This window comes from Sceloporus occidentalis, unplaced genomic scaffold (genome assembly GCF_023333645.1).
Source record: "Sceloporus occidentalis isolate IW3139 unplaced genomic scaffold, rSceOcc1.0.p SCAF_306, whole genome shotgun sequence".
Taxonomy (NCBI): Eukaryota; Metazoa; Chordata; class Lepidosauria; order Squamata; family Phrynosomatidae; genus Sceloporus; species Sceloporus occidentalis.
The window spans coordinates 104,301-119,031 of record NW_028317286.1 but is presented as its reverse complement, the minus strand read 5'-3'; positions in this window follow the sequence as shown (position 1 = coordinate 119,031).

Genomic DNA, 14,731 nt, shown 5'->3' with positions numbered 1-14,731 from the left:
CCAAGCCGTACCATACCAAGGTCAAACTTTTGGATTAAATATATATATATATTAATGTTGGCGAATAAGGTGTTAATCTTACGTATTTTTTCTGATCAATATCTGTTTCTACCTCTTGGCGCCCAATCCCTCCTTAGTTCTCTTCTTCCTCCATTTCTTGTTTGTTCTTTCATGAGCCAGACGAGAGAAAAAAAAACATATCAACATTTGATGTCTTATTATGTGTAATAATAAAGACACCACATAGTGATGAACAAATGAATAAGCACTGGTGCTATGACTGTAAACATATTAAATACTTTTTTATTACTAGCGTTGTCACTATTATGAACTAAAACGCACAAATAATACAGAATTCTTAAAATGACCGATCAGCGACGATGAATGCTTTCCTTAATCCAGTCGCCTAAACCGGTTTGATTTCTCATTTCTGATACAAAGATTTTAAACCTCTGCTTGTGGCAACAACACAATGTTAAACTAGCCCGGAAAAAACAGAAAAGGATTTTAAAGGTCCTGGCCCCCCGACTATAGAAGACCCCGGCATGCAGCCTTTAGCAGGACCCGTGATGGAGCCGAATGCATCTCGTGATGGCCTGATCTCGCTCTTAAAGCGTTGGAATGATGAGGAACATCACTTTTTGAATTATTATTATTATTATTGTAGGACAGACTACACTTAAAATTGTAAAAACATGCTGGTCAGATATTTTAAGACACGGGCGATTCTTTTTGGTCCACTTTTTGACATATTGCAATATAATTAAAACTGTTGTTGCTGGAAATATCGATAGTTTCCGGCACTATTACTGCAATGCATGCTCTTATAACACGGCGACCACGTTTTATATTAACATCTAAAACAAAGTCTGGGGAAGGGATGTGAAAGGTCTGGACGTAAATCATACGGGGTGACGTGTCGCTCACGTGCTACAAGTGTATTGTGAAATTGTGAACTGCGTGTTACACGTTTACATCTTTATCACAGCGATGGGAGCTACAAACTATGTTTTCTGACGTCAATGAACTGGAACACAGATGGTTAGTATAGTAACACAAATATCCTGCTTTTCCCGGGACAGTCCTGATTTTTTTTTTATGAGCAGATAGGGAGCTTCCCTGACTGCCCCAGGGGGCCATAAAATCAAGCAATTACCCAGCCCCCCATCGTAGATGGCGGCACTAATATCACGAGTAATAATGATGTCAGACACGATACGTTTTGTGAATCTGGACACGCTTTACCTACTCGTGGCGCTAATGGACAATTATTAGTCCTCATTAAGCTTCGCATTGACTTTTAATTCCTTTAGGCAGAAGCGACGCTCCATTCTTGGCTCCAGCACTATTTTTGTCGTCGGGTTTAAGTCCTAAGTCAGATCCTAACGTACACACTTACGGGGCTTTATTTTTCCACAAGATGGGTATTGTTAGCAACAGAAACCTAATACAAAATTAGAGCTCGACAAACCCAGACCGCAGCATTAATACAAAGACACGCATCACTACATCAAAGATGGAAGTTTAATAAGCAGCCGGAGCCACAACCTGAATCTGTTTCAGAAAACAGATCAGAAACCTGCTTTAAAAAACAAAAATCCAAACTCTTCGGAATCTTGGTCTCCTCATTAAGCAAATATCAAGTAACCATAGCAACTAAGAGATGTAGGGCTGCAACAACTAATCGATAAAATCGATAATAATCGATAATGAAAATCGTTGCCAACGAATTTCATTATCGATTAGTTGAATCGATTTTTATTGATTATAAAATGAGGGTTTTTTCAGACCAAACGCTCTGAAAAATCCCCCTCATTATATAATCCGTTTCAGTGACTCACAGCAGCAGCTCCTACTTACCATCCCTCCCTGTAATCACTGTGACAACTGGCCCCGCCCCCTTCCTTCTCCCAGAAGGCCAGAACCACATGGCTGTGACACTCATCTAACTGTAAGTATAAAATTAATATTTGGGCTTCTGAAAGTTAGGGGAGGTGGGGGTTAATTTAGGGGCAGTTATGGTTAATGGGGTGTTTAGGGTTAATTTAGGGGAAGTTATGGTTAATGGGGTGTTTAGGGGCAGCTATGGTTAATAGGGTGTTTAGGGTTAATTTAGGGGCAGTTATGGTTAATGGGGTGTTTAGGGTTAATATAGGAGCAGCTGTGGTTAATGGGGTGTTTGGGGTTAATTTGAGGCAGTTGTGGTTAATAGGGTGTTTAGGGTTAATTTAGGGGCTGTTGTGGTTGATGGTGGTCTTTAGGGTTAATTTAGGGGATGCTGTGGTTAATGGGGTGTTTAGGGTTAATTTAGGGTAGTTGTGTTTGATGGGGTATTTAGAGTTAATTTAGGGGTAGTTATGGTTAATGGGGTGTTTAGTGTTAATTTAATGATGAGGACTGAGGGTTAATTTAATAAAGTTAACTTAAGGCGCAGTTAGAGGTAAAGGGGGGCAGACTAAGGGGAATCTAAATCCTGGGGGCAGTGAAGATTAACCCAGTACTTATTTATAAAAGTACGGTGTCAGTGTGCTGTGAACAGGTCTGTGACGCTGAGGGGACTATGAGATATCTGGGGGTATAAGGCATATCTGGGGAGGATGGAGTGACATATCAGGGGGTATAAGGCATATACAGTATATAAGGCATATGTGGGGAGGGCAGCGTGGCATGTCTGGGGAGGATGGAGTGGTGTATCAGGGGGTATAAGGCGTATCAGGCACAGTGGCATATGTGAGGGTAGAGTGGAGTGGAATATGTGGGAGGCAGCGTGGAGTGGCATATGTGGGAGGCAGCATGGAGTGGTATATGTGGGAGGCAGCGTGGAGTGGCAAATGTGGGAGGCAGCGTGGAGTGGCATATTTGGGAGGCAGCGTGGAGTGGCATATTTGGGAGGCAGCGTGGAGTGGCATGTCTGGGAGGCAGCGTGGCATGTCTGGGAGGCAGCGTGGCATGTCTGGGAGGCAGCGTGGCATGTCTGGGAGGCAGCGTGGCAAGCCTGGGCTCAAATGTGCATAAATTGGGGGGGCTGGTTGGGAAATAAAGACAAGAAATGCATTTTATCAGTTTTTTTTTTATTCTGCGTTTGTATTTAACATCATTTGTTTATTACATTATTTTACATAAATGAAAAATGTACATTCATTTTTTTATCCGATTAATCGAAAAAATAATCGGACAACTAATCGATTATGAAAATAATCGTTAGTTGCAGCCCTAAAGAGATGCGACAGAAACAGCCATCAAAGAGCTTGCGGAATTACTGAATTATTTCAAGAAAACAGTTTAGAAGGCAAATTTCTTCAGAGATCCGCTAGCCTTGTGATGACTATTCAGTGGCATGAAATAAGTTGTAGGTAGAAATAGTATGACATCATGCCCAGTGACTTAATTTGCATATGACTATTACATGTCATCCGGCGCCCAGAACAGACGGTAGTCCAGAGAGCTTTCAGGCGCATCGGCTACAAAGCCAACAGGACGCTTTTCCAGATTCTTCATTTCTTAATATATACAATGATTTACTTTGGAAGTATTTTTCGTTTAAAAGTGGTTTTTTTTTTTAAAACAAAATTAAATGCAGGATGTAGAAATGGGCACAATCTAGAGAGCAATAATTTAGGTGCCATAAGTTAAACCTTAGTAGCCACCGGTGCTCTGTATTCTGTGTAATATTATATTCCGCAAAGCGGAGCCAACGCCTGATAATTATTCCAATTTACAGATATTCTGGATATTTTTTTTTTCAATTCATAAATATGACATTTTAACATAATCCATCCTCCACATTCTATCAATTCTTTCTTAAACATGACAGTTATATCCGAACATTCCAATAAATACATCCACAACATTCTCACAAACCCCCGAATATTCCAAAAGGTTATTAATTTTACCCAGCACATTATAACCATGAAGCGGAATCATTTGTTTGCATTTTAAGCACCCCTGGGGTCTTCGGTGTTCCTCGGGGGCCGGAGCTCTCTTGCTGTTTAATTTAGCTACTGTTAGAATTCAGAAATTGCCACATTTTCCACATTCTGTAGACATCACGGAAAACATACAGCCATGATGCAGGAAAATGGAGTCCGTTCACAGAACAAGTAAGGGAACTAAAAAAAAAATAGCCAGGCCATGTGTTCAATAAAGCAGCGGGGATTTGAAGTTCTCGATGGTATGCAACTGTTCTACACAGATAACCTGCCGTCTTAACGCTGAGCTCCGAGCCACAATAATAGAAGTAATTTGACTCTAGAAACCCAAAAATGTGTAACACTTGTACACACAAGTGAGCCGAAACCCGCAGCATCAGCCAGGCCGTCTGTCTCGTAACGACAATCTAGTTGTTGAAATGAAATGCTAGCACCTACTAAATTTATCCCGAAGTGTGCAGGAAGCAAATCTAATTTTAGGGCCGTGTATCTTTTTAAAAAAAAAAAACATTCCTGGTGAGGATTTAATAAAGTCAGATGGGTAGAGGCCGGGCGTCCCGTACCCTCAATCAGCGGGGAAAGCACCACGTTCAGCGAAGTCATGCACCTGGGACAATATCTACGCACCTTCGTCGTATAACCTGATGAGCACCACGAGAAATTACGAAGCAATTCTACTGCTGAACAATTTTTTTTTAAAAAGTGAAATTGAATCAGAAATTAACAAATTTAAAATGCGTTCCTTGTTGTTATAATCCCGCGTTGGATTGTTTGTTTATAAAAATGTGTCCACTTCGGTTCCTCATCAGAAACACGCAAATTCCAGAGCCAACAACCTTATAAAAACAGGGCAGACCCCGCCGTCCCCCCGAGAAAATCCCACCTGCCCATCACGTCAGCTCCTTCTTTGGTAAAATGTCTCAGCGGTAATTACTGCATTGTGAGGATTGTCGTTAAACATTAGACTGTAGCCCGTCACAGCGAGTGGAGTCTCCTCTGTCATATAATTAGGACCAACAAAGACCAGAGAAGAACAAATTATATTAAAAATGTCATTAACCTGTTGATTGAGTTGCCCACGCTGACCAATAAATGCCTCGTCCCGAACCTCACTTTACTAAAAACCTCTTAGATTTGGACACCTTGCAGTCACCACAGAAATATTTTGGCAAAATTTGAAGCCAACCTGTCATTCTAAAGGGTAATGATTGTTGGAGGTGTATTGTTCTATATCGTGGCTGGTAAGGCTTTGCTCGGTCACCACAATCACCATTGAGTTCTGACTCCGAGGACATTCTAAAAAGGTTACGATACGGCTCCGTCTCCCAGCGATGGCCACATTTCACGGCAGTGGACTTCATCGGCCTCTCCATTCCTTTTTAGCTCCGGGCTGTCAGTCTGTGAAGGTGAGAAGAGTCTGCTGACATTGTTCAGATAACGCGTTCTTTAGACTCCACGTACGTAGAAGCATTAGAACTTTTGGCGTCTTCTGACAACGCATTCATCTTCACCTCTGCCCGTAATATCTTCAGATATCTTACCGGATTTATTATTCTGCACCTGATTAACTGGTATATGAGGGGTTTATGTGGGTTTCTTATAATTATGTATATTTTAGTTTTTCACTCCATCAAAGGCTCAGGAACATGAAGGAAATCTATACAGAAGCCTCTAGAACCCCAAAGCAATCTGCAAACGTTGTTACATGGGGGGCATTGAGTGTTTGACATCAAAAATACATCAAGATGACAGTCTGTGATCAATTATAACTGTCTCTTTAAGAAGGTAGACGGCCACCGTTTAAGAGGTAGACTGCATGCATTACGGTCCCTTTAAGAGGGTGGCAGGCTGCCATGAGTTATTACCGTCCCTTTAAGAAGATGGCAGACTACCATGAATTATTTCATAACCTATTCATAGATCGTATTACTACAAAGTGAGTTTTGTTTGAACTGCTTGGATGTCACTGGGGGGAGGGAGCGGGTTCTGGGAAAGATCTATTGTGGTATTAGCCCTAAAAGCAGAATGGAATGTTTCAAAGGATATGAGGAATGAAGAGCGATAGGATTCGTGTCCAGTAATACTAATAGAAATTCCTTAAAAGTGCAACTTTCTATTGAAATTTTTTCCCAAACATCCTATTTCAGACACAATACCCGTCTACGGCTCTGGCGCAGTCATTGCCTTTACTTCATTCCTCACCACTAAAAGGGTTCTGACAAAACGAAAAATGTCCTTATTTCCTGTATAGATTCATTAAAAAATATCATATTATCATATATTCATATCAAAAATACGGAGCTATAAAAAATAGAGGAACTGAGCCTTTAAAAAACAATCCACGGCTCTTTGAACCCATTTGTATTCCTATTAACATCCAGGGGAGGAATAATTAAGGCCCTGCATATCTGAGATTTTGACATTAAGCAAACTTCAGGACGGCGTCGGTAGGCGGCTGAGATTACGCGTCATCATTTCTGGTCGATTAAAATGTTTTGACTCACATGGTCACCGTTTTAATAAAAATAATCTCCCCTTCTACGCCGGGGGGCGGCTTCCGCTTTCCACATCCAACCCGTCACATCACTTCCAGGGTACAGCTTGTGGTGCTCCCCACCTACGTGTTTCGCATTGATGGAATCAGACGCAGAGAGCGCTTTATTTTTACATAACCAAGCGATGACACCCAAATCCAAAAAAAATCTAATACGGAGCTTATCAATAATTGATTAAAATACAAAAAAAACGTGATGGGAGATGAATGCTTCTAAGTACATCTTCCATTTTTTTATGAATATGCTGAATAGGTTATGGCGGCACGTCAGGGATATGATGTCATATACCGGCACGTCAGAGATGATGTCATTAATCGACTGTGGAGCGGGCGATGCCCTGGGTCGGGCGTGGGGAAATACAGCCCTGTGTACCAGGCTAAACATTATTATTATTTTTTATTTATATAGCGCCAGCAATTTACGCAGCGCTTAATACAATACATATATTCAAGCGGTCTGACGAGACTAGAACTGACAGACTAAGAAAAACCGATACATTAGGTGGAGAGAGCCCGGCTTGCAAGCTTACAATCTTAACGTATCTTACTCTTATTGTCAATATTGTATAATTTGGTCAATTTTAATGTTATTGTTAACTTTCATCCTCCCTGATTGAAGTTGTGCCACGAGATCTGCTCTATAAATAACATGGAATATAATCCCCGTGGGTGGTCTATTACCGCATGGTCTAATCGTGGTGTATCTCCTGTATTCACTACAATCTATTTTAGAACACTCGTTACAGAATCCCAATTGCTGCTCCCTCTTGGTTTTCCCTTTTTTCAGTTTTTTTCTCCCACCATGAGTGACATCACTTTTGAGGTCCCTGTCATCCAATTGGCATGAGTTTATGGGAATCTTTGATTTTTTCCAGCGTTAATGAGACATTAATTAATAACACCTGCATGAAGAATTCAAAACCTCTCCACCCTCCAATAATGCTTAAATCTGCCATCTGCAAAGAAAATAAGAAAAAAATATATGAAATAATATGTGCCGGACTAGATTATTACCCAGCGAACCTAGTCACGGTAACTTTCATTTCTGTGGTCTTCCGCCCCGTTAAGATTCTAAGACTCTGATCGTTGTCAGACGGCTTAGTAAAAAAAAAAATCGCGTAGCCTTGTCAAGAAGAAGAGGGGGGAAAAAAGATATATTTTAAATTGTAATTGTTATAAATAGAGGAAAAATACAAACAGACTGTGAAGTTAAATGGCTTGTGGCAGCATAAATGAGTAATTTTTTACGTTACTCATAACATCTCGTGGCCTCATACACACTGTTTTCATTATGGGGTTATTGTTATTTTATTAAATAAATCAGAATCAATGACCGTATTTAAAAAATAGAATACTTTTATGAAAAGAAGCCGGCGTTTTGGCGTATTCCAGCAAACGGTTTGAAAAGGACAGAGACGTCACCTGCTAATATTCATCATGTACAGGTACGCAGCTCATCGGGAGTACGGGTATAGATACGGCTACGACGGAACACCCCCTGCCTCCTCGCGTCAGATCCATGGCGTCGCAGTGATGAACGCTGCATTATGTGTGTGACAAACCGGTCGTGCGCAAGATGCTTTCCAGGGAAACCGCTGCAGTCAAAGTGACTTTATTTCTTAAATCTCATTCCGCCATCGCTTCGTCTCCTTCCTTCCCTCGTTCCTTCCATCGCATTCACCCTAACGTGTAAATGTGTATCAGACCGCTGCGGACGTTGGGGGTTATATATTAAAAGTGATTCGGGTGCAATGATTAAAAAGTGATTGTGTAACTATAGCAACCGATGGAATCGCACATCAGCGGAAGTATTCCACCGGTTGGTACGGTCATAGGATCACTTTGAAGACTTACCTGTTTTATTTTTATATATATCTATATATCTATCTATATATATATATATATATATATGAGACAAGCAGTTTGTCCTTATTTACAAACGTTTGTGTCAAAGGATATCTCCTCATCTGTTAAACCCCCTCCAATATTCCGGATGTACAAATACACGCGCATCAGCAGAACAGCATTTAATATTATTTGGTCCATGATGGGTTTTACTTGCAGGGCTTTATTTTAATATTTGCCTTTAAAAACGGGGTAAAGCTTTTCCTACCCCCTTCAATCCCGACCCCGCAGGAGAACTTCAAAGCTTGGGGACTTGCTTTTGTGTGCGTGTGTTTGTCTGCCGTGCCGGCCCAGATATCTATGACATCATCTAGAGACAAACAGGGCCCGGCTATTGTTCTGCAGCAGTGTGAGCTCATGTCCGTCTCCTAGGATCTCGGGCTTGTCGCACCCAGGCATGCTTTCATGTTTCTGCTCCGCTCTGCGGGAGAGGAGGGAGCCTTCTCAGGCACCAGGCAGGGGAGATGTCACCGCCGCAGAGCAGAAGGGACATGGGGACCGAAGGGGGAGACAGAAAGGATGGAGCCAACTTAATAACAAGAGCCGTGTGTAGACTCGCCAAGCCTGGCAACGTGTCAACTCTATCCCTGCGCATCCTATAAGCTCTTTAGAGGGTCAGAGGTGCGACTAACCTCAGTTGGCATCTTATGAGTTAAAAAAAAAAACACATGCAGAATTAAATAGTTAACCGTAGCAAAAAGTGTATTGCCTCTATTTGATGGATAGCAATATAATGATCCCCCCCATTAATGTTTAAATTACACACGTGATATTTTTAATAACATGTTAAAAAAAAACTCAGGAATAATCTGTGGCGCAGACACATTTCTAAAGGCGCTGACCGGCCGGTTACAGAGCAGATACTGCGTCCTTCGTAGGAGTAATCACTTTCCTGTCCTACCCTCCTAACATTTTTATTTAACATATTTATTATTAGGAAATAATCCTGGAGACTCCATCAAGTAGAAAGGTCCCATTTTTCCCATTTCTGCTGCCTCTTTGGAGTATAAAATATTCTGCACTGCATTAAATGAAGAAATTGGGGGTATCACAATGGGGCAATTAGAGGAAAGGAGGGGGCTACCTGCCCCAACTGGTCCACTGGTCTACACCATATTGGCTCGTTTCCCCCCAACATTTGTTTGATAAAACTAATGTTCAAATTCTTTACAAACCTGTTCCTCTAACCTATAAGCAGCCGCCTATATTCACCAACACACGAGATACAAGAATTACAAAAAACAGCAAATGGTGCAATACAAGCGTCCTTAAAGAATTTTAATGCAAAGCCGATCTCAAATATTTCAGCAACCCCTGACATAATTATCTAGTAGTAACGATAATAGCAGCTTACACGAGAATGAAATACGACCCGCAGCGCAGAAAGGGTAACGATGTATCTGAAACAGAAATTTCCATAAACCCCGCGCTCCGGTAAACGCGGGGTGATGAGCTCTGCGGGTTCCACAAATTTAGGGGCCGACTGATTTACGCAGCAGTCTCTCGTGTTGTTACTCTGTCTCCTGGCCATACTTGCCAATTTCTGGGGTTTCAGTTATGTGGATTTTTAACACCGGTGCGAAGAGCCGTGTAACTGAAATGCGATTTGTAAACTCCAGAGCATGGAACGTTTTGCTTCAAGTCATAATCATAACATTTAATGACAACAGGCTCCAGCGCGAAGCAGAACGTTACGCTAAGGCGGTGTTTACACATAATATTATATACATTTTGGGGATTATTTCTCTTTAATGAAATATAAGGATACTCCGTAGGTGGTACCGACACATGGTGGGCTCACAGTTATATTATTTATATATTGTATATTCCGTTTATCGAATTCCTTCCATACGTTATGTACAGCGGTAACCCGTGTATACGCTTGGAAGACCGGCTGATTAGGGGAAAGATTAGTATGAATATGAGAAAATTGGCCCTTCTTGGACTGCTAGTTACCCGTACATTTACAAAGGCGAACTTGTTTCTTATACATTATTACTATTCTCTACAGTGTGGTATTTTTTTGCCTCTCTGTGGTTTTATATCGTGTTGGACATTTAGAGAGTGTATTTTCCTTGGGTTGCTGCTGCATTCATTGGGAAGTATTCTGTCACTTGGTGGCGTGAATGGATTACTTATACACATGCCCTGGATATCGTCCTTCGTGACCTCTGTCTACCTTAGTTTTATTCACCTGTTATGCTAAGACAGATGGTATGGTCCAAGAAACAGGAAGACGGACCTTTCCCATAATCAGGACATGTTTAGAGGACCACTCAAATTGGGCTTTGCCGCTTGCGATGTTTAATTCTGTAAAAAGTAAAGGTATTCCCAGGACTCAAAATATCAACGATGATGAGCCTGCGACGGGCCACACTACGTATGAACATATATCAGGGTCAGAGCCAGCTAATGCCTCCATACAATCATCAAATACTATTTGCTTCTAATACGTTCTCTGTATTCTGAAGCGGCTTCTCTGTTATAGAAGCTCTAAGCACACGGAAAGGTCACTCGAGGGAGACACTTTTAAGTGGTTGTCAAGCCGCACACAATGTTGCGCTATGGGCTGACTTTAACTTTTCTACTTTTCTTCCTCCAGGATTTGAGCTTTTATTAATAAACACAAAGCCTTAAAAATAACCCAAAAAGTATGTCGTTTGAAGTGGTGTTCATACATATTTTTCTCAGCAACATTCAATAAGATTGCGCAACGAGGATGACAGTTCTTCTCAATACGTCGTTACCCCCTTCGAGGGGTTATAGGTTCAAGTTATGCATCTCATTTAAGAAGAAGGGCCTCGCTCTCTACAAACACCAAAGTTTGGGCCAAAGCTGGCCACAAGATCTTCAATACTTTACATTCCTCATAATTGTAAAACGAGTTAACAGGGACCTGGCTCGGACGGTAAAAGAAAAGCTAAGTTTATGTTTAGGGGGGGTGCGTGCTAAAGCGATAAATTATTTTTGAAGGAGGTTGTAGATGGGGAAGAAGATTAATTTTCATCATCAATTTTACCAATAGGGGTGTAACGGGTTCACCAAGAGAGCTGTAGTAACTCCCAGAGATCACCCCACATGTATCCTCCTGTTGTCCCCGGACCAGCACCAGCCAGCATGCGCACCTTGGAACCCTGCTATGTGTACCCAATAAGTAGAATCACAACTACCTTGAACTGAGTACAGCAGGAATGAACAGTTTATTGATGTAAAACATAGACTCATATAGCCACAGAACTTCATTAACATAAATTAACAGATACATGTATTCAACCCAACCTTTAATCCCCAGTCAGCAATCCTATTGATGGGATTAATTAAACAATGGAGTTCCTGCCTGTTTGGCAGCCAGGCTGGAGCCATCTCTGACTACCTTGGGCTCCTGTATGACAGCTCATTCTGTCACAAGGGGCCTCTGGTTAGAAATGGAAATTTCTCCTCATCTTTGTAAGCTGTCCGGTCATAAAGAGACAAAGGCAGCACCGTTATGGCATCTTGAGTTACAAGGAGCGAGTAACAAGACTTCCATATACCAAGATCTCCAGCATGGAGAGGACACCACTCATGGAGCACTGGCTGAGTGGCTCTTACCGAAGACTGGCCCATTCAGAGTAGGTGCTTATAGCACACGGTCTTCCGCCTGCATCTAAACTCCACACTATGGATGGGTGTTGATGGATGGGACCATATGCCCCGGCCACAAATGTTATTCAACACTCACATTCCTGCACTGATACATTTTGTTGGGTTAGATGGACATGCTCCTCTCTCTTCATCATTAAAATCAATGATTTTGCCCAACAAAGTTTTCTCTGTAGATATAATGAGATTGTAAGAGTTTTCAATCAATATTTTTGAGGCAGCAGGCAAGTTGTGCACAAACCAAGAATCCAACGCATCCCCAGCGAATACCATTCAAACAAGCACCTACGGCATAAATACCGGGGATTCCGTCACACTACACACTATACGGCCATATATTACTTCCCCCGCCGCTACGCCAGAGTACGAGTCCTATAATTTAATGAAGTAAAGTATAAGATATATAAGGTATATAAGACAGGGATCTTGCACGCTGTATTTTCAGGCTCCGGCAGCAGTTTCTCGTGCAGGAGAATATACAATCTGCTTTCCAAATACCACCCATTTTTTAATGGAGCCGAAAAGACTACAATAGCGTCTTGGAGCAGACCTTGTAATCTTTGCGTCTTGCGGCATATAGGCAACGCTTTAATAATAGTCCAGGCCTATTTGATTTCTTTATGTATAATGTTAACGGGGCCTCTAGGACACAGCAAGGATTTATATGTCGCAGAGAATGTACAACATTCAAAATCCCCTGCAGTTATTCCTGCAATAAACACCTCGGGCCCTGTCTCTGTCTGGTTCAGTTTACAGTCGGCTTGTGATGTACGAAGTGAATTTAAATAAACTTGCAGCACTTTAACCCTTGTGCTGCCAGGCGACCCGACAGAGCAAAATGTGGGCTATTCAATAAAAAATGTATTCTGGGTATTGTGATACCGTCATATCCTGGGTACAGGTGAATGACGGCAAACAAACAGATGCATCATGTTTTGTAAAGTAATTATTTACGGTGAATTGGGAGACGTGGACCGCGTTTGCTGAATAGTGGGGGGGTGAGAATTATGATCCTTATCGGTGGAAAGGGTTCTGATGCTGAAGGGATCGTGGAGGGACGCCTGCGGTTTGTTGGGGGAGCACCCTGCAGAGATCAAAGGCCGTCTCTCTCTGAACTCAGCACAGGCCATCACACCCCATCTGTCATTTTCTGCAGAGCATTGAGCCCACACAGCCCCGTCATGTGCCACAGAAGCCTTCCCTTTCCCAGATAGGGTTTCCGCTCGGAACAGAAATAAAGGGGGATCTTCCACCGACGACGCACTTCTATTTTCCCCAAGGTTACTCTTTGTTCTTAAACCAATGTTTATCAAATCAGAAGTGTTTACGCTGCAATTCATTACAGTGCCTTTAAAGTACACCTGTCACAAAAAATACGGGTTGACACTTTAAAGGACCGAGTTACTAGCAAACCCAGGACCATTCCTAACCATTCAATTAATTCATGACAACCACCTCCATGTTTATAAACTTTGCCCTTCCTATGCCTATGCACGGCGCCGTCATCAAAAACACTATGCAAAAATGATAAGCCCCTCCCCTTGGTTAAGCTCCTCCCCTTAGCTGACTTCACGCCTACCCTTGTTCACAGACTTCCATGATGCCAGCACAGACAGGCCGCCACTCAGCTCCGAATTGGCCTAACCATTATTACATGCACTGTCTGGAACAAGAATACGTCCAAGTGGAGTGACCAGGGGTGAGCCTAGGGTAACTGGGGCCTGGGTGCAGTATTTATTTGGTGCCCCCACCAACACACTCCCTGTAACACTCACTCACACTCAAAATATACAATTACACGCACATTTGCACACTCTCTCCCTCACACCACTAACCCTTGGCTCACTCCTCACACCCTAACACGATATGCTCTAGCACCCTACAGTAACACTCACACACACTCTAACACCATAGCCTCACAGATACACCATACACTAATACATTCACACTCTTACACCGTACACAAACACACTATATTTAACACTATACACACACGCATACACTCCCATCATCAGTACAGCTCTCCCTCGCTTTGTAATCTCTTTATGCTGAGCCGTGTCTTCACTGCAGCTCGTACTCTTCATGAGTGTTGACTCACTATTGCAGGGCCACGTAATGTGCATTGTTGTGCGCCTTGGTTCGTCAAGATGGGATGATGTGTAGACATAAAAAAAAAACTAAAAACCTATACAAAAATATAAACACCACATTAAATCTACTAAAACCATTTTGCCGTACTACGCGTGTTTCGTCACATAAGTATTTGCGTAAATCATGATTTACTGGTTTCCATATGAAGTGGAGTGTGCCACCTGTAATTTATTAGGTTGCCTCCGATTTTTCTGCCATTTTTTTTTTGCTTCAAGATCCAAGCAGCATATACAGTTCATTACCATTTATTCCTTTTCACAATGTCGCGGGATAATAGAGTTTTATTACATGAGTTGTAAAGTTTGTTCTACTCACTGTAATAAAAATAGCACAAAAATATTTTTGTGGAGCACATTTCCTTCCAGTGTACTTCAGAAGTATGCGATTGGTCCTAACTGGTTATCATCTAACGAAGGATGATTAGAAGAAGAATCCAGGAAAATGAGCTATAGCACTTAAATTAAATCACATAGCGTTTTCCCATACCCCCCTTTTTGCATTCTTTGTGGCCACAATCTAGCATCATACTATGATTTCTGGATCTGTCATT